Source organism: Myotis myotis, unplaced genomic scaffold (assembly GCF_014108235.1).
Source record: "Myotis myotis isolate mMyoMyo1 unplaced genomic scaffold, mMyoMyo1.p scaffold_m19_p_11, whole genome shotgun sequence".
Classification (NCBI taxonomy): domain Eukaryota; kingdom Metazoa; phylum Chordata; class Mammalia; order Chiroptera; family Vespertilionidae; genus Myotis; species Myotis myotis.
In genome coordinates, this window is record NW_023416315.1 from 19758954 (window position 1) to 19779585 (window position 20632).

The following is a 20632-nucleotide window of genomic DNA, read 5'->3' on the forward strand; positions in this document are numbered from 1 at the left end:
AGAAAGAAAGAAAGAAAGAAAGAAAGAAAGAAAGAAAGATTTTTACTGTAACCATCCAAACAATAAAAATATTCCCTAGAGAAATCTTTTTCCTATTTGTTTCCTATATAAATTTGATTGTAACATTGCATTATTATAATTTCCATAACAATGCCTCACTACCCGAGTTCCCAAAAATATTCACAGAATTAATTTCCCTAACTACGCAGCTCTACCATGTAGAAGAATCTTGGTCCAAAAGCACACGGACTATTGGGCTCCTGAGTGAAAGAATTTATGACATGTCCATTTAATCCACTGTGACTCAACTGAACATCGTGTGGGATTGTGTTCTGTTTAGGCAGCTCATTGAAACTTTTTTCAACTTTTGGGCAACTAGCTTAACTTTTGTCCCTATTCAGGCGTCGCTATATACGAAGTTCTCATTTCAATGTTGGTTGTTCCTAAGCTGTCAGAAAAATAGACATTTTGTGGCCTAAAAATAAACATAAGAAGTTCCTGTCCTCAGAAATGGCAGAACAGATTTCACACAACTGTTCCACCGCACTGACTGCATGACACTGGGTTTGCAAAGTGTCAACACCCAGAATAATACCATGGAAACTTTGGGCACGAAAACAAGGGCTAGAATGGAAAGCACTTCCTTTCCTTCCTGTGTGAAGAGAGATAACGTTAGCTCTGTTAGCTGGCAAGGACAGGAGCAAAAGTACACAGTGTTACTGGGTCCCATATAGGACCAAACACCCCCCACCCACCCCAGGAATGCAGAGACAATTAGTTTACAAAGTTTTCCTTGGCCATTCCCCAAGCTTGTAAAAAAAGGGCTTCTGTCCACCAGTAGGCAGGCTCTCTCTCTCTTACTGTTCATTCAAATCATCAGGCCACTCAGTGCTTCCTGAAGAGTAGACCAGGAATTACTCGCTCTTAAGGATAGGCATTGATAGAACAAAAGGTTTCAGGGTAAAAAAATATCAAGAAACACTCATTTAGCTCTGGCCGGTGTGGCTCAGTTGGTTGGGCATTTCCTATACACCGAAAGGTTGCCAGTTAGATCCCGGCCAGGGTATATGTTGCCCGGGTTTTGGGCTTGAACCCCCAGTAATCATTGATTGGCTGCCTCCTGCCAATCTTGCCTCCTGGGGATCGAGCTTGCAAGCTGGGCATGTGCCCTTGAACCTGGGACCCTTCAGTCCGCAGGCCAATGCTCTATCCACTGAGCCAAACCAGCTAGGGAAAGTCTGCATTCTTTTTTGTTTTGTTTTGTTTTGTTTTGTTTTGTTTTGTTTTGTTTTGTTTTGTTACTCCTCACCTGAGGATATTTTTCCATTGAATTTTAGAGAGACTGGAAGGGAGGGGGAGAGACACAGAGAGAGAAACATCAATGTGAGAGAGACACATTGATTGGTTGGTTGGTTGCCTCGTGCATGCAACCCAACCAGGGCAGGGGATTGAACCTGCAACTGAGGTACGTGCCCTTGACCAGGAATCGAATCTGGGACCCTTCAGTCCACAGGCTGATGATCTATCCACTGAGCCAAACCGTCTGGGGCGAGAGTCTGCATCCTGGATCCTTGCAGACACCCTGGTTTCTGTCCTTTCTGGTCACTGTTTTTCCTTGGATTCTGTGATTCCCCCCATGTTTTCAAAATTTTATTTTTTTAACTTACCAGAGTTGGTTTCTGTTGCTTGCGAACAAAGAACTGGAACAGGTTCAAGTGTTATATAAACAAAGACTATTATTATTGCCCATTGGTGTGAACCACTTCACGTTTCCTATTTGTCTTCTACACAACAGAAAAGCTGTGTGCTAAGACCTTCTCCCAGAGTCAAAGGTGGTGTCTAGGGTGCAAAATTCCAGGAGGTCCTCACTCTCAGCTGCATGCATGTGCAGCCTGGGCGCCTAGGGGAAGATTTTCCTTAAGGCCTGAGGGGAGCAGCCACTTCTGCATTAAGTGAACCAACCCTATAACATATGCATCATAGACCAATAACAGAAAAGTCTGGTATCTTCCAGGAGGTGACCTCATCTACAGTTTGTTCAGATATTGTTCCTTGGAGAGGAGGAGCAGACACTATTCCCAATAGATTTCTGCGTGCAAGTCTTAGGAATTCCTTTTTAAAGTTTAATAATATCCATTGAGAATATCTCCAAGGGGTTATACACACACACACACACACACACACACACACACACACGTTAAGTTTATAGCTCCTCCTAAAAATATATACAGTATTTATACATATATATTTAAATTACTTATATATATACTGTGAAAATAAATCATTTACATATATAAATATATTTATTTATATTTTATGTATGTAAATATATTTATTTAAGTGAAGAAATGTTATAAAAAATATATGTGTATATTCAGGAAGAGCCATAAACTTTTTAACATCCACAAAGGCATTTTAACAACTGTTTTTCCTGGAGTTCTGATAGAAACCAATCTGTAAGAAGAGCGCCCTCTGCTGCCACTTGTACAAAATAGATTTTCTGTCTGGCAATACTGAGAAACACACATTAGAAGGCTCTTAGGCTGTCTAGTTGCTGTCTATAATAAAAAATAAAATCATATTTAAAAAATAAAATTATATTTGAATGAATAGCACTTTCACCTCTCAATATCCTCTTGATTTTTTGGTTTTGTAGAAAGCCATGTTGCCACATCTTTCAATTTGATTTTATTCTTTCAGTGGTAACTGTAATCCAAACTCTTAACTAAATGAAGTAACCTCTCTCTAGATGCCCAAATCCATAGGCAAGAGGTCAGAGGTCAGGGCTAGCTCATCATAGTGGGCAGGAGGAAATGTCTTTATTCACTTCAGAGCCCCCAGGAAAAGGAAACGTGCGTTGACAACCAGCTCTGCTGGGCGTTCCCAGGGACCGTAGCAGGAAGGGGGTTGGAGAGGGCAAAGCAGTCAATCTTCTAACAATTCCATGACGCAGTGATTCAGGAAAATAAAGGACACATTTGCTTGGCATCTGTACTAAGCTTTATATTGGAACAGATTGGTCCCAGATCTTGACTGTCCCACCCACACCTGACCCATCTGGACAAACTAATATGGACATGAGGGACATCAAAACTGCCCCAGGTGTTAGCCTGGAAACTTCCATCCTGTCCAGCATTCCCACCTGCTTTTGTCTCTGTAGTTTGCAGATTCTCTGGCTCTGTTTTGTGGCTTCCAGAATCAGCTCTGAACGCTCACCTTTCTTGGCTCACTCTTCAACGCAGGACTTGGTAGGCACGTCTTGATTTAGAAATGTTTGCATCTTCAGGAAGGAGACACCCTCTCAGCCAGCTTCATCCTCTTAGCTAAGAAAAGGGATTGGTTGTCACCACATCTCCAAGGATAGTATCTTCTCTAAGCCCCAATTTCTTTATCATCTGTAAAACGGGAACAATACAGACGTCACTTCATCACATTTCTGTGAAAATTGTAGCTGATAAAGCACTTAGAATACATGTTGTTATAAAAGGTAATAAAATAACTATAAGGTGTTACAGACATTTTCTAAGTAGAGAAAAATATTAATAGACTAGAGGCCTGGTGCACGACGTTCGTGCACTGGGGGCAGGGGAGGGTCCCTCAGCCCAGCCTGTGTGTGCCCTTTCAAAGTCCGGGAGCCCTTGGGGGATGTCCGATTGACAGCTTAGGCCCGCTCCTTGTAGGGAGTGGGCCTAAGCTGTCAGTCCAACATCCTTAGTGCTGCCCTGGAGGTGGGCCACTGTGCTCGCCAGCCATCAGCCCAGCTTGTGGCTGACCACCAGGGGGCAGCTCCTGTGTTGAGCGTCTGCCCCCTGGTGGTCAGTGCGCATCATAGCGACCAGTCATTTCACTGTTCACTCAATTTGCATATTACCCTTTTATTATATAGGATGAGCATCTGATGATTATGACCCAGCCAGAGGGAGGAAGGTTAGACATCAAAGGAAAGCATTTTGTCCATAATAAACTATTTTTAAAAACACATAAAAATCAATCTGGAGATAAATATACTGAATGTTAACAATGGTTATCTTTGAGTGAGGAACCTACAGGTGACTTTTTCTCCCTTGCACACGTGCACTTGTTCCTCTGGGTTAGGGAAATGCAGGTGGGATAGCCGAGTCAGGGGCTGCGTAATTTAAAATGTTTAATCGATTCTCTCTAACATTAATGCTCTCTACCGTGGCTGCTTCACTTCCCACTCCCTCCCATGGCAGTGTTTCAGGGTGCTCGTTTACCCCACTTTCCCCAGGCGAGGTATTTCTCTACTTCTCAGTGCAATGCTCCAACTGCTGTGAATTTGTACTAGTACCTGTGAATCAATGGGTCAATGGATCCCTTCCCCTGAATACAGTCAACTGGTACTCAAGTCATTCTTCCTCATTTTAATGCACCTTCCAGTACAGCAGGGACTGGAAAGCTTTTAAAACAAATTAAATATTTACACTTTCCTACAGGTAAGGTTCTGGGTGCAAAATCGGTCCTGCCAATAAGATGCCCTCATTGGAAATGTGAAGGTAGAAATGCAGTGGAAGCATCTTCCTGTAGCTCTGGGGGCTGTTTCTGATCCACACATGGTTATGGAACGTAGTGTTTTCTTCCTCCCAGAAGTGGTCCAGTGTCCATTCTCCGGTGTGTGGATGGTGAGACTGTTGGGGACTTCTGGATACCAACTACTTAATCCCGTATCTTACCTGCATTGGCCTCTCTCTCTCTCTCTCTCTCTCAAAACACCATTAAAATTATGCACAGAATTCCATTTTCTTGGACTCAATAGTTCTATAGCTCCAGTGGCAGCCTCTTAACCATCTACCTTCCTGTTTGGTAGGTAGATAGTGAAAGCTTCCTTAGTGGTCCTGCAGTGTTCTGAGTCCGTTCTTAGAGACTTAGCCTGCAGCCCAGTCCTCCACTCCTCCCCCCAGTTTCCTAAGCACCTAACTCCCTATAGTAAATCCCTTCTGCATCAAATCCTGGCCTGTGGTCTCTGCTTGCTGCAGTTGAATCCTGACTGATACATACGTGCTACCTGGCATCCCATCACTTCTCAGTTACAGGCAACGGCCCCACTTAGCAGTAATCCAGGGCCTTCCTCTCCTTGTTGGTAGACCAGGCAGTGCACTCTTGCTATTCAGCACAATGGATTCCACATAAAAGTACTTAGCAGAGCCCAGGCTTCAGTTCTGTATCCCCTGCTCTGGTCTTGGCTCTGCCCCTTACCAGCCAACTGACTCCCATTAAATTCCTTGCCTGTTCCAGGACTGAGTTTCCTGGACTTTAAAATGAAGACGTTCCGGGTAGCTTTTAAAGGCCATTTTAGCTTCAAGACGCAAAGGTCCTAGGAAGCCATTAGGAACCTAAGCATGAAAGGGTTAACTGCTGAATGCTTCATTAAAAGCCTCGCAAATGAGGCTTCCCTTCCTCCTTGCCTTGCTTGTCAGCTTTAGGTGCTAGGGTTTCTCTGCTCTCTTTGCTTTCTTTTGTTTCGCCCTCCATTAATAGTAAATTGACATAAAATTGCAGCTCCAGAGCATGAGCGGTGTTGCTATGGAAACAGCCTTGATTCATAGACGTAAACATTAAGCTGTTCATGCTATTCTCTGAGGCGCTGTCACAAAAGAGAAACACAAAGTAAATGTGAGAACGTAAATGTGAGAATGACGTCTTGTTTTCAGGGACCGGGACCACACTCTGAAGGCTGATCTGAAGGTGGATGTCGCCCCTGATAGCAGAGATGTGGATATAACCTGGCTCTAGTGACACTCCCCGACTCTGTGTCTGACATGATGTACAAGACTGAGATGTGGGTGTTCATTCTGTCTCTTGATGCCCATGCTACAAAGGACTCCCCCAACTTCCAATCTGATTAACATAAAATAAACATACCTCCCCTTCAGGCTTACTGGTTGTGGCTCAACACTGTCCCCTTTTGGGGGTGGGGGGTGGGAGGGTGGAAGCTACTGAAATTTAATTTCTTCCCTCAAATCATTTCATTTACTTTCAGAATGCAGATTTCCTATTTTTGGCTCTCCCTCCCTCCCTCCTTCTTTCCTTCCATTTTATTAAGGTATAATGTAAATACAGTAAAATTCACTCTAAGTGTATGTTTGATGAATTTTGATGAATATATATAGTCATTTAAATTCCACCAAAATGAAATACAACATTCCCATCATCCTAAAAGTTCCCTCTGTCCCTTTTCAGTGGATTCCCTCCACCCTGGTCCCCAGCCCCAGACAACCATTCATCTGCTTTCTGACACGCTAGCTTTACCTTCAGTAGAATTTCACATAAATGGAATCATACAGTATGTAGTCTCCTGTGTTTGACTCCTTTCACCTAAAATAATGCTTCTGATATTCACCCATGTGATGGTATATATTTCTTTTTAAATTATAACTAGAGGCCCGATGCATGAAATTTGTGCAAGAGTAGGCCTTCCTTCCCCTGGCTGCAGGCACTGGCTTCCCTCTGGCACCTGGGACCCGGGCTTCCCCCTGGCCACCAGCAGGCACTCAGGACCCAGGCTTGGTTTGGAAGGTCGTCCGAAAGGACTTCCAGTCTAATTAGCATATTATGCTTTTATTATTATAGATATTTCTTATGTTCTTTCATTTCTTTCTTCTTGCTGTATAATCTTCCATTGTGTGGCTAGATCACAGTTTGTTTATTCACTTCTGGCAGATAGAAATTTGGGTTGTTTCCTGTTTGTGGCTATTATAAATAACTAGAGGCCCGGTGCACAAAAATTTGTGCACTCGGGGGGGAAGGGGGGGTCCCTCAGCCTGTCCTGTGCCCTCTCGAAGTCTGGGACCCCTCAGGAGATAACGCCCTACTGGCTTAGGCCTGCTCCCGGGTGGCAGAGGGCAGGCCCAATCCCTAGGTACAGCCCCTGGTTGGGCTCAGAGCAGGGCCGATTGGGGAGTTTGGGTGCCTTCCCCTGTCATGCACAGAGCAGGGCGGATTGGGAGGTTGTGACGCCACCATCAGTCATGCTCAGGGTAGGGCCGATTGGGGGGTTGGGGCACCGCCCCCTGTCACACTCAAGGCAGGGTCAATGGGGAGGTTGCGGCGCCACCCCCTGTCACGCACAGAGCAGGGCCAATCAGGGGGTTGGGGCGCTGCCCCCTGTCACGCACAGAGCAGGGCCCATCAGGGGGGTTGGGGCTCCTTACCCTGTCATGCACAGAGCAGGGCCCATCAGGGGGTTGGGGAGCTCACCCCTGTCACCCACAGAGCAGGGCTGATCAGGGGGTTGGGGCGCTGCCTCTCTCACACTCAGGGTAGGGCCGATGGGGAGGTTATGGCTCTACCCTGCCACACACAGAGCAGGGCCCATTGGGGGGGGGGGGGTTGGGGCGCCGCACCCTGTCACACACAGAGCCGCAGGGCGATCAGGAGGTTGGGGAGCTCCCCCGTATCAGACACAGAGCAGGGCTGATCAGGAGGTTGGGGTGCCTTCCCCTGTCACGAACAGAGCAGGGCGGATAGGGAGGTTGTGGCCCCGCCCCCTGTCACACACAGAGCCGCAGGGTGATCAGGGGGTTTGGGCGCTGCCCCCTGTCACGCTGATCCCGGTGCTGGGAGGCCTCTCAGCTCCGCTGATCCCGGTGCTGGTAGGCCTCGCGGCTCCGCTGATCCTGGTGCTGGAGGCATATTACCCTTTTACTATATAGGATAGAGGCCTGGTGCATGGGTGGGGCTGGCTGGTTTGCCCTGAATGGTGTCCTGGATCAGGGTGGGGGTCCCCACTGGGGTGCCTGGCCAGCCTGGATGAGGGGATGATGGCTGTTTGCAGCTGGTCACACACCCTTCAGGGTAGGGGTCCCCACTGGGGTGCCTGGCCAGCCTGGATGAGGGGATAATGGCTGTTTGCAGCTGGTCACACACCCTTCAGGGTTGGGGTCCCCACTGGGGTGCCTGGCCAGTCTGGGTGAGGGGCTGAGGGCTGAAGCTCCCAACTGCTCCTTTTTTTCTTCTTTTTTTTCTTTTTTATTCTGGTCCAGCTCTAGCTCTGGCTCCAGCTCTAAGGCCTCTGCTGCTGAAATCAGGTATCTGGTTTGTTTGTGTTCTATAATCGAAACAATGTATAACTCCAGCTCTGAGATCCCCGGCTCGCTGAAAGCAGGTTTCTGAGGTTTTGTTTAGCTTCTATATGTTACAATGTTTCTTAAACTGCAGGCTCAGAGGCCTGCAAGGCAGGCGGGGAACATTGCAGTCCTCCGTCACTGAAGCAAGCAAGCCTCATGTTAGTTTCAAGCTGCCTGGCTGCCGGCCGCCATCTTGGCTGGCAGTTAATTTGCATATCTCCCTGGTTAGCCAATGGGAAGGGTAGCGGTCGTATGCTAATTACCATGTTTCTCTTTTATTAGATAGGATGCTGCTACATACCAGTCTTTGTGTGAACCTACGGGTTATTTTTCTTGAGCGGCTACCTCAGAGAAGGATGGCTGGGGTGTATGGTAAGTGCACAAAGTTTCTTAACTTTATAAGAAGCTGCAATAGTATTTTCTAAAGTGGCTCAACCATTTGCATTCCCTCTAGCGATTTGCCAGAGTCTCACTTCCTTGCCAACAGTGGGTATTGTCTCAATTTCTGTGCTTATCTCCTCTTGGACAAGCACCCCTTTGTGGACCACACTCTGAGCAGGGCTACTCCAAGCCTTTCCTAGGAATATGTCCAGAATCCCATATGTAATCTAGAAAACAGCTAGGCTTTCTGGTGTCACCAACCAGAACAACGGGCTCTAATGCAAAATCCCCGGATCAAGAAAATGAAAATGACACACGTCTAGTTGTACAGCTTTACTCTGAACACCAACACTGCAGTAACTTTTTGTGTTAGGAACACTTTAAGTTTTCTATCTCTCCTAAATAATGGGAAATAAACATCAAATCTCCTTTTAAAAAATGAAACCTAATCCAGCGCTAACATGCCTCTTGGCTGTGAGAGCATGTCCGTTGGCATCATTGCATTCTCTTCAGCACGGCCTGCCTTGAGCTTGCACGGGGCAGATGTGATGGGTGGACAGCCAGCCAGCAGTCCTGATACACACGCTAGATGGGGGTGGGTGGAGTCACAGAGATGCCCCCTGAGTTTGAGTAGGAAAAAAAATCAAGTCGAACCCTAGTCAGCAGGCATGGAGGATAGAACACTTTGCCAGAGGGAGTAGCTGAAGCAACTTTTCCCCAGGCCAGGGAGGTTTCTTACCATTTGGTGTGGAGAGAAGGAAACACCGTTGATCTGACATGTCAGGAGAGCCTGTTGGCTGTTTAATTTTCTGCCCCTTTAGAAGGCAAATCTGAGTCACCGCACAGTCAAGGGAAGCGGGTCACACAGTCCAGTGTGTGGCTTTCAGTCCGGCCTCCACAGCCCTGGGGCAGGTTGCTCAGTCCCTGTTTGTGACGGAAGAGTGTTTAGAGTGGAATACGCAGAAACGCATTGAAACAGGCTCACCCCTAATTACTTAGCGTGGGTTGGAGCCGAGAGGCGTTGTTTTGCTAAGTAGCGCAGAAATTCCATTAAAAGATTAAATCACTGGGGAGAGTGCTCTCTTCTCAACGTGAGAGTAGCCAGAAAGGAGGGGCCGTCCTACTGAGCGGACACGGTGGCGGCTGCTGAGGGATTGTTTTTGGCAACATGTTCCGGAATGGGGTACAGTCACTGAAGGCACGCAAAGAATTAAGCCTGAGCTAAAGCACAGCACTCATTCTTTTTTTTTCTTTTCATACACAAACAAAAAAATAAATAAACGTTGAGGAAAGTTTATGGTGAAGAGATTTTTTTTGGGGGGGGGGAGTAAGAAGGGATTATGGGAAACAAAGCATATTCTTATTTTGACTTGGAAAGCCTTCTTTTTGTCCCTTTGCTATAATCAGCCGTAGGTTACAGTGGCGGAAAGATTGAATGCATATCGTTTTACATTACTAAACGTGTGGTACTTTCTTCCTGAAGCAACCAGAAATGAATGCACGGGTATGAGTGCAACGCTTATAGTGAGTGTAAGTGTAACTTTATGAGAGACTGTCCCAGTGTTTTCCAAAGTGGCTGAATCATCTTGCGTACCTACCAGTAGCAGGTGAGAGTTCCTATTGTTCCGCATCCTCATTAGCACTTAGTATGGCAGTTTTGGTGTTTTTTTTTAAAATTAGTCATATTGGAATGTGGTGTTAATTTCCATTTTTCTAATGATTAATGATGGATAATTATTTGCCATCTGTGTATCTGTTTCGGGTGACACGTCTATTTCAATATTTTGCCCACTTAAAAAATTGGTTGGTTTGTTTTCCTATATTATTTTCCTATAATTGAGAATTATTTGTGTATATTATAGACACAAGTCATTTGTCAGTTGTGTTTTGAAAATATTTTCTCCCAATCTGTGGCTTTTCCTTCATCTTCTTAACATGGCCTTTTGAGGAGAAAATTTTAATGTTGATGAAGTCCAATTTACTATTCTTTTCTTTTATGGGTCATCCTTTTTTTTTGTATTTAATAAATCTTTGCCTCATTCAAAATCAGTGACTTTTACCCATGTTTTTCTTCTAGAAGGTTACAGTTTTAGGTTTTCCCATGGTTTTTGTTTGTTTGTTTGTTTGTTTGTTTTAAATTAAAGATCTCAAAGACACAGGCCTAGAGAAATATGAAGCTATAAATTCCCATAGAAGAGGAAATTAAAAATACCTACATTATATTTTATTTGATGCTACACAGAGATAAGATTGACCACCTCCCATTGTCTGCACAGCCCTAAGCTAAATACACAGGCATTTACAACATCCACCATAAGTGTGGACACTCACTATTTAAGTCTGCCTTTCTCACAAGGCCCCTTGACTTCCCTTAGGCCAATGACTACGTTTGATTCATCTTTGTATCCTGAGCTTTGAGCCCCATACCCTGCCTCGTTAACAGGGTAACCAACTCGATTAGTCTCCAGGATTGTCCCACTGCGCCACCGCCAGCATCATGGAAAAGCTGCCAGCCTGGGACAGGGATTTCATTCACTGGCCTCATGTTTTATATCCTGAAAATGAAAGGTTCGAAGAGATGGTCTCTTCCAGCTTAGAAATTCTAAGATTCTGGTTGGACAGTTGCTTGGGGTGTAGTGGACAAAGGAGACATCGGTGGAGGGAAATTTGCCCCCTCTCTTCTTGCTTTATTTTTTCTGCAGCTAAAGCTGATACCTGGAATGTCAGTGACCTGTGTCTTCTGACCTTAAAACAAACTCTCTCTCTTTCTATTTAATCTCTCTCCTTTTTAATGTCCTTTGTATTCTCTGATTCACAGCCTACTCTGGGTTTTCAAAAACCTTTAAAAGGCTTGAGTCCACCTTGCTTGCAAATTGTTGGGGGAGGGCATGGGAAGAAAGAAGAGAAGAGAACAGTGCTTGTGTCCCGTCCACCCGCACGCAGCAGCATCTGCCCTCGATTTGGACAAAGCCGATGAAAGGGGAAGGGAGTTCTTATTGATCGGAAGGAAACAGAGACGGCAGAGCACAGAAGCCTTTCTTTGGCCAGCCTCCCCATTGCGTTTCCCCCTCCACACCGTCCTCCCAGGGGCTGGACACCCGACACTCCCACCCAGGTTCTCACGACATTGACAGTTTAGCTGGAAACCCCAGTCCCCATCCTGAGGGATTTCTCACTGCCTTCCCACGGACGTCCATCCTGCAGCCCGGGAGGGCCTGTCCGCAAGCAGAGGAAATAAGAGGCCACCAGAGCAGGTGCCAGGTGACACTCCTGCTCCGGGCAGCCCCCAGTGGCCAGGCTCGGCCAGCCAGGCTGTGAAACCAGAGACCAGCCCAGTCCACAGAGACTCTCAGCCACGGTAACTTCATTACTATGCAACTAGGGCGCCTGGCCCTGCCAGGGTGGCTGCAGCCATGTCTGCTCAGGCACTCTGGCTCGTCCTCACCTGGGCCTGGGAAGATGGATGCCCTGGGCTTTTGGTTCTCTCCTTTCTCTCTCCTCTTCTTTCTCAACAATGTCTCTCTCTCTCTCCTCGTTCGCTTCCTCACTTCCCCTTTTCTGCCTTTCTTTTTCTCTATCTTTTCCCTCCCCCTTCCTCTTCCACCCTGCCCTTCTCTCACCTCCCCCCTTCCCGCTCCCCCATGTCTCCCACCTGCCTGCAGTCCTCCCCCGCTCCTCTCTAACTCTCCTATGGTGGAGGACTTACCCAGGAGTGCTCACCGGCTTCCTGACCAGCTGCTGATGCACCAGGCGTCCAGGCAGACACACACCCATGTCAGCAAATCCTCACCATAAACTCTCAGCGATTGTGGCCTAGAGGATGGGAGGAGGTTCAAGACATTTTCTTTACATTTTTCTTCCTTTTTTAGAAAGAGATTTTTTTTTCTTTTTTGGATATCATATGTCAGTTGGATTATTGTCTCTGGATTCTCTCTCTGTCTGAAGCCCTAGTGAGAAATCGGAGAGCTCCCTTGCAAATATCATAGTGAATCTGAAGTGAGGCATTGCAGGCCTGCATGTCACAGGGCTTTAGAAGAAGGAAGTTACCCAGTAGCCTCCGTTCCATCACATGGCCAGGTCCTCTCTAAGACTTTTCCTCTGGCTCAGGTGGGGAGTCCCAGGAAACTTAAAGCCCCAAAGAAGTTCATCTAATGAACTTTTTCACAAGCAAAGCCACTGTGGCCAGGCACGGGTCCCAGTGGCCTCCTCTTCTGACATAAGGACAATGGGGAAGACGTCTCTTCCCACCAGAGTAGGAGAGGGGATGGTCAGTTATCAATATGTACTGGGGCCCAGCGACGCTGCGTGGCAGAAAGAACCATGTCCGCTGCCTCCCAGGCCTGGGCAGCAGGCATGGCCCTGTCGGCAGCCACACAGAATGCTGCTTCTCCACGCAGTCATAGAGAGAAGGCCCTCACGGCAAAGCCCTTGGGGGACCACCACGGCGACTAGAAAGTGCACAGTGTCCATTCTCAACCTTGTTCCTATTCGCAGGCCAGTCCACCGGAGCAGTGAGACTCCCATTCGCTCCACGCCTGCTGTGACCTTGGACTCCACCAGTCATCTGAAGTGGTCTCTGGTGTCTATGGATTTACATGAAAGACTCCTGCTGTTTCAATTTCATAAATACCATGAGATTTCATGAGAAACAGACCATCTTCAGTTCCCACTCGGCTTGGTCATTTTGCAGTAAATACTGTCATTTCATTGAACGTAGCAGTTTCAAAAAAGAGATGGTGTGTTCTTTTTACCGTGGATGGTTTTCACTGTGGATTCTGGGGCCAGGAATGTTAACACTCTTCCCACTTGAAAACTGAAGAATTAGGGGAGGGGAACAGTCTTTATTATAAACACAAGTGGGTCTTATAGATTCCACTGGTTTCAACTGTAGAAATAGAAAGCCGTGTACCTAAAATGTGTATTACTACTCAATTGTAAATGTATGAAGTCTTCTTCTAAACTAAAAACCTACCAAATCTAAAGATCTAAAGTCTAAAAAAAATTTTTTTTAAAAAAAAATCTAAACTAAAAAAATCTACTTAAAATCGTGAAAAAAGTCAATTTTATTCTTACTAAATTCTGGTGTCCAAATCCTATAAGCTGACTCTATGCAGCTTTATTGTTTCCCTGGGATGTGTGAAAGGAAAGGGTATTCTCTTTGGTGTCAGACAGGTGACGGTTAGGATCTCAGCCCCGCATAGTACTTAATCCCTTGGCGCCTCACTCAGAGAGACTGCCACACCTACAAAACAAGGTTGTTGTGAGGATTAAACAAGACAATGACAAATAGTGTCTTGCTCAACACAAGGCCGGCTGCGCCCTGAGTGAGCAATACTTTTACCTTCCCTTCCTCTTTGCCGGTGACACTGGGAGGAAACCTGTGCTGCCAACCTTACCCCAGCAAACCACTAGATGGCACTAAGTTGGAGATCCTTCATCTACCTTCTAAAAACATCCGGGAATCTACCACCATCCCATCCCACGATGTTTACCTAAGTACTGGCGATCTAATCTGTGGGCTCTGCTCTTTCTGGCTTAAGCTCAGCGACTGAGGATAAATTATCTGGACGGACATTCCTCTATTAGCAAGGCGCACACTCCACCTAGACCCGCAGGATACGTGGTACGGAATCTGGTCCATGGCAGAAGAGGGGTAGGAAGAAGAGAAAAGAGAGACGAAGAGAATGAAAGAGAAGCAAAAAAGGAAAGTCAGTGGGAGAGAGAGGGATGTGTGGAGGACAATAAGAGAGACTGGGAGAAGAAGAGAGGGATGAAGTTAATATTTGACTAAAAGGGGAGAGGACTTTATTTTTGTTTTTCATTCTGTGAAGCCAAAAGAGATGCTTCCTTTACTTGGTAAACCAAGAGGCTTGGAGGTCTGTGTCCCCAGCACAGGCGGATGGACTGCCCACCCTATGAATGCCAGAGATACACAGGACCCGGACAGAGTCTGGCACCACACCCAGTTACCTTTCAGCTGTCAAAGATATCGCCTCCTCCCTGAGATGCAGAGGTGAGGTAGAGAACATCGCTTAGGGCAGTGGTTCTCAACCTTCCTGATGCCGCCACCCTTTAATACAGTTCCTCATGTTGTGGTGACCCCCAATTTCATTGTTACAAACTGAACATAATTAAAGCATAGTGATTAATCACAAAAACAACATGTAATTATATATGTGCTTTCCGACGGTCTTAGGCGACCCCTGTGAAAGGGTCGTTTGACCCCCTAAGGCAGGGGTCCTCAAACTTTTTAAACAGGGGGCCAGTTCACTGTCCCTCAGACCGTTGGAGGGCCGGACTATAGTTTAAATAAAAAACTATGAACAAATTCCTATGCACACTGCACATATCTTATTTTGAAGTAAAAAAACAAATGTTTTCGGCGGGCCGCATGTGGCCTGCGGGCTGTAGTTTGAGGACCCCTGCCCTAAGGGGTCGGGACCCACAGGTTGGCGACCCACAGGTTGAGAACCGCTGGCTTAGGATTACGGGAAGGTGTGGGATATGAGGGGAGGTGGCCAGCAGGGTGGTTTTTCACTCTGATAATTCTGAGGGAGAAGCTGTTCATGGCACATGACAACTTTTCAGGCTCAAGGTTAATTCTCCAAGGCAACGAGCTGCCTGTCCCTAGGAGGCAGGCGGAGGCTATGTGATTACCTGTTAGGATGCTGGGAGTGGGGGTGGGGGTCCTGCACTGAGCAAGAGGGTCTCCCAGTTGACCCTTAGAGTCCTTTCTGATATTGCCTTCCTTGTTCCTCACAAACGTGGAAAACAGAACTAGCCGTGGCAGCGAAGCCCGAGGCATGCAAAGCTGCTTTACAGCCACCATTATGCTAAGTAGCCATGTTCCGCAGGAAAATACACGTTCAGCAGGCAGGCAGATAACGCCTTATCTGGTTGATTGGAGCTAATAAAGAAAGCCTACTCCCACTCCTAATCTAATAATTCTTTTAGAAAAAGCCTTTGAAACAAATTTTAGGTCCATGTTTTCACTAGGTCCAACAATAAAATTAATCTTATTTCAGCAGATTTCGAACAATGTCTTGGGAGTTGACTTGGAAACTGAGTTCACATTTTTCATCTCTGAAGAAAACTCTGGAAAATACTTGCTGGTGGCCAACCTCCAAATGGTGATCTGTCATTCAAGCCTATTAGTAAAGATATTCCCCGTGCTGTCTAGACAAGTAGGACCTACTTTATTTTTAGTGTGCAGAAATTCTTCCAGTCTCAAAGTGTTTTCACGACTCCCACGTGTGGTTTCTGGTATTCCAGTAACTCTTGTTTCCTTTCACAGAACCATTTCTCCATTTCTTCCCCCACTTGGGCCTGTGCGCCTGAACGGGGCAAGGGCAGGACACATGAAACTGGGCAAAGCTAATCCCAGTCTCATTCCTCTAGCCCCAAGTATTGACTCCGAGATGGCCGATCACCTGTTTATAACAGGAGACAGAATGAGACCTTTGCTGGGAATTCTGGGTAAGATCCTGGCGGCCTGCGGTTGGCCTGGGTGTTGAGAGATAAGAACTTGGAGTCCCACATCCCCTCCCTGAGGCTGAGAAAGGAGCCACTCTGTAGAAGCTGAGCCAAGGCACTAAGAAAGACTGGCCCTTGGTGAACCACTGAAGCCATATCATTGCCTAGACTCTTCATTGAAGTGAGATAATACCTTTTCCATGTGTTAATCCTGCTGGAGTTGGAGTCACTTGCCAACTTGGATGCTTGGCAAGGCTGGTGTGTCAATCACCGAGACAACCCAGGAGGAAGCTGAGCACAGTGCCCGGCCTGGGGGCCCGCAGGCATTTTCTCATCTCGATTGGCAGTGCCAGCCCAGGAGTCGCTCACTAGGTGTCCCAGGATGCTCAAAGAAAGCCTCCTGCAGGGTCTGAAGGTGGGGGAAGGATGGAGAAAACGAAGAAGAGGAGAGGAGGGAATGAGAATCTCAGGTAGCGAGAGGAAGAATGCACAATGCCTGTGGGGGGCACACTGAGAAGACCAGCCGACAGAATGAGGACTCGTGGAGAGAAAAACAGGAGATGATCCGGCTGGACTGAGGCCTCCCTGACTGCTGGTCTTGGGTGCTGGCTAAAGAGCTTGGACTTTGACCTTTAAGACAGAGGGAGATAGGATGGCCTGGCTTGATCCCACAAGTCAGCATTAACCTGACAAATCCCTGCCTGCAGGCAATGCTGTGGCACCCAGGCCATTCCCCAGGCTCCTGCAGGATGCAGGCCAGCAACAGCCCCGCTGCAGAGCAGGCCCTCTGGCGGGAGGCAGGCAGCAGGGGGCCGGGCCATGCTCTCAGCACCCGGCACTTTGCTCTCCTGTGCGTGACCTCTTCTTTGCGGGGGACGAAATGCCAGCCTCTAAGCTCCAGATGCCTGTTAGCCTTTGTCCCTGAGCAAGACGGATGGAGATTCGCAGTGTTTGCTTTGCTTGGCTTCCTCCGTGTTTATCAGTTTTCTGGGTCTGCTCCCTCACCGCGCCCTCTGACTCACCCTGTGCGATAGGCGGGTGCTCCTTTTCAAGGCTTCAGAAGAAACTTCTTTTTCTTCTACACCCACCTCGTTTTTCAAGAGTGCATTCAACTTAGATCGCTTTACATTGACGTTCTGCGAGGTCAGAAGGCAGTTCCGGGAGAATCTTGCTCTGTAAAGCAGAGAGGAATTGAGCAATTAGTGGTTAATTTCACACACAGATTTTTATGGAAGCGTCAAAGGCAGAACAAAACTAAAGTTTGCTTTTCCTAACTGTTAACGCAGTTTTGTGAGAGAGGCCCTGGCGAGAGGCCTGGAGTTGAGTCTTAGCTCTTGCTCTAGCCCAGCTGTTCTCAACCTGTGGGTCGCGACCCCTTTGGCGGGCGAACGACCCTTTCACACAGGGGTCGCCTAAGACCACCCTGCATATCAGATATTTATATTACGATTCATAACAGTAGCAACATTACACTTATGAAGTAGCAACGAAAATAATTTTATGGTTGGGTCACAACATGAGGAACTGTATTTAAAGGGCCAGAAGGTTGAGAACCACTGCTCTAGCCAATGTGGCCTTGCGCAGGCTCCTTAGTAGTCCTGTCCCCCGAGTTTTCTCCTCCAATAATGAAATGGCTGCAGCTGAGGCCCTCTGGATTGGCTGCCAGCTCCGTAATCCTAAACATCTGTCCTGAGAGCCAAGGGCTGGGTGCCGCCCCGGTGGGTTAGGTGAGGGTGAGGACTGGCTCCGTGTGGAGCTGAGCGCTGGGGGAGCCGTACTCACCCTGGTCCGTGGCTGCCTCCTTAGTAGCCTGAAGAGGACAAACTTTATTCAGTTTTAAAAATATGTTTTTATTGATTTCAGAGAGAGGAAGGGAGAGGGAGAAGGGATAGGAACATGGATGAGAGAGGAACATCGATTGGCTGCCTCCTGCAAGCGCCCTACTGGGGATTGAGCCCAAAACTCAGGCATGTGCCCTGACCAGGAATCCAATCAGCAACCTCTTGGTGCATGGGACGATGCCCAACCAGCTGAACCACACTGGCCAGGCAGGACAAACTTGATTTTCAAGAAGCTCTACATTTTATTCGCCTCTTATTGGACCTGGAGATAAATGGAAGCCCCCTTTACAGATTGCTTTTCATAAGTAAATCAAAGTATAATTTAAGGAGCCCTGTTTGTATGCCAGAGGGGGGCACGAGGCACCATGTTCGAGCAGCTCACGTGCCCACTCTGCTCCTTACCGCTGGGTGACCTTGCAAAGACACTTATCGGATCCTTTTAAACATGTTTAACCAGAGATAATAACACAAACCTGGTGGATCTATTTTGAGGGTTACATAATGTACATAATGCGTTCAGCACATACCTGGCACTTAGCAAGGGATCCATACATGGTAGCTGTGGGGAAAAGTAGTCAAAATGACTAGTCTCACAGGCTTATTTTCTGCAGGATTTGCTCCTCAGTCATGGAACTGGATCTAGATATTTCTAGCTCTCATTGATGGGGGGGAAAAAGAGACATTTTGGGGGGCTAGCAATCTGAATCTAGCCACTGCCCCTTTAATTGTCTGGTCCTGCAAGACTTGTTTATAAACCTTCCCCAGAAGAAGTTATCAGTGCTGGCGCCAGGCCAGGCCTTTGGTTGAAGTCTCAAAGCCCCAGCACATAGGGCTCTTTAAGAACTTGCAAAGGGGACTGGAAAAAACCCTTATTTGGGAGACAAAGAGCTAGAAAAAGTATAAATAGGGAAAGCTTCCTCCATGTTTTTTGCCCAGAAATTTGAAAGACATTTTTCTCTGGACCCGCGTGTAATAATAACAGAGTGTAACTCCATTTCTCTAAGCGTTGCTTGGTTTTTCTCCGGTCTTCTGTACCATCATAACCGCCACCCAACTACCTCCTCAAGGACTTAGCTGGCCTGTGCACCCGCAGGGCCGTGGACCGACCCTCCGTGTGTATCGGGGCCTCTATTGTCTTTACTCCCTGAATTTGCACGATCAAAGGCGGTGCCGCAGGCTCCTGTGTTGCTCACGCAGGCCTTACTCACACAGTCTCTCTGAATATTTGGTATCCCAGTCCATTTCAACCACAGACAGTTTTCTCTCCCACTTACTGACAGTCTCCCCACCCCCACCCCAAAGAAATACAAATTAAAAAGCGTTTTGGTGGAGATGCAACCTGTGCTTTCGCAGACCACACGGTGCCAGGGCTGGTGACTGCCCGGAGGTGGCTCAGCATGTTCTGTGGCTGAGTCCTTTGCTCCCCCAACCCAGCCTGGCAGCAGGCGAATCTGTGCCCCAGTAAAATGACAGCTTTCTCTGTGTCGCATGCCATTGGGATAATTGAAGGAAAGCTGGAAGGGCTCTTGTTTAACCCATGATTGTCAAATCCATAAATGCAAGGCGCTCACATTGCTGGAGGGGTCCTGGAGAGACAGAAGAAAATCAGATAACAGTCCTCTTTCAAAACACAGGAAAAGATGGGTGGTTGGAAATGCTGGGAAGTCCCTGATGCAATCTTGCTCCATTACTCATTAAAACAGTGATGGCGAACCTTTTGAGCTCGGCGTGTCAGCATTTTGAAAAACCCTAACTTAACTCTGGTGCCGTGTCACATATAGAAATTTTTTGATATTTGCAACCATAGTAAAACAAAGACTTATATTTTTGATATTTATTTTATATATTTAAATGCCATTTAACAAAGAAAAATCAACCAAAAAAAAAATGAGTTCATGTGTCACCTCTGACACGCGTGTCATAGGTTTGCCATCACTGCATTAAAATGTAGGAAACAACCCAAAACTAGGCCTGCTAGTCTCACTATTGCCCAACTGGCCAAAATATGCACTAACTATGTGGCCCTTGGAGCTGTGGTATCTGGAACCGCAAATCCACCTGCCAGAAATGAAGCAGGAAGTTACTCCAAGTCAGATCCCTACCCTCTGCTCTCCAGCTCCGAAAATCAGTCTTTACCAACAAGAACGTGGGCAGCCGTCGCTCCATCGCACAGCAATTAGTTTATGAGATGAACAGCAGGAGTGAGGAAAAGCCAGGTAGCCAGAGACCCAGCGGAGCCGCACAGGGAAATGCATATATGCCAGGTGTGAGACACTGGGCAGAACCATGACCATCAGCAGGCATCCGACCACTGGTAAACACACGACCTGGATAGAGCTCTCAAAGTTCAGAGAAATGAGTATGAAAGGTGGGGCCTCTGTAAACACATTGCTGCATCAGAAAAGACAATTTTTTTAAAATTAAAATTCTTGTTTGAAGACAGTAATGAGTAGAATTGAAATGATGGGAAAAATCAAACCCCATCAATTACTGGCTTGACATAGAAAGAGGAAGCTTCAGATGCCCCCCGAGAATGAAGAGAAAAGAGAAAAATGAAATGAGAGGAGGAGCTAAAGGTGACAAATATGGTGATTAGCGTGAAGAAATCTAATTTGGGAATCACAAGGATTGCCAAGGGAGAAAGAAGGATTGATGGAAGTAGAAACAATGACTCAACATAATCAAAGAACAATCTTCTCACATATGTAGGTAAGAAGTTCTTGTTTTGAAAAGGAATCCAAACATCATGGCCAAGTGTTTTGAGTTATAAGAATTGTGAACGGGAAGTTTATGAGTCAGCATGTTGGGGTGGTGAGAACGGCATCAGGCGTTAGACCAGACCTGGGTTCAGCA

At 46.8% G+C, this 20632-nt stretch overlaps 1 long non-coding RNA gene across 2 annotated transcripts; it reads right to left on the reverse strand.

Moving 5' to 3' along the window:
• Positions 1-2994: 2994 nt before the first annotated feature.
• LOC118666071 lies at positions 2995-17855 on the reverse strand. 2 transcript variants are annotated; one of them, XR_004970830.1, is made up of 5 exons: positions 17721-17855; positions 16961-17111; positions 12172-12278; positions 9205-9389; positions 2995-3395 (listed from the first exon to the last, which is right to left on the reverse strand). It is a non-coding gene; the product is annotated as an uncharacterized LOC118666071 (long non-coding RNA). The 2 variants fall into 2 exon arrangements; XR_004970829.1 differs by lacking the exon at positions 2995-3395 and adding an exon at positions 8714-9085.
• Positions 17856-20632: the final 2777 nt, after the last annotated feature.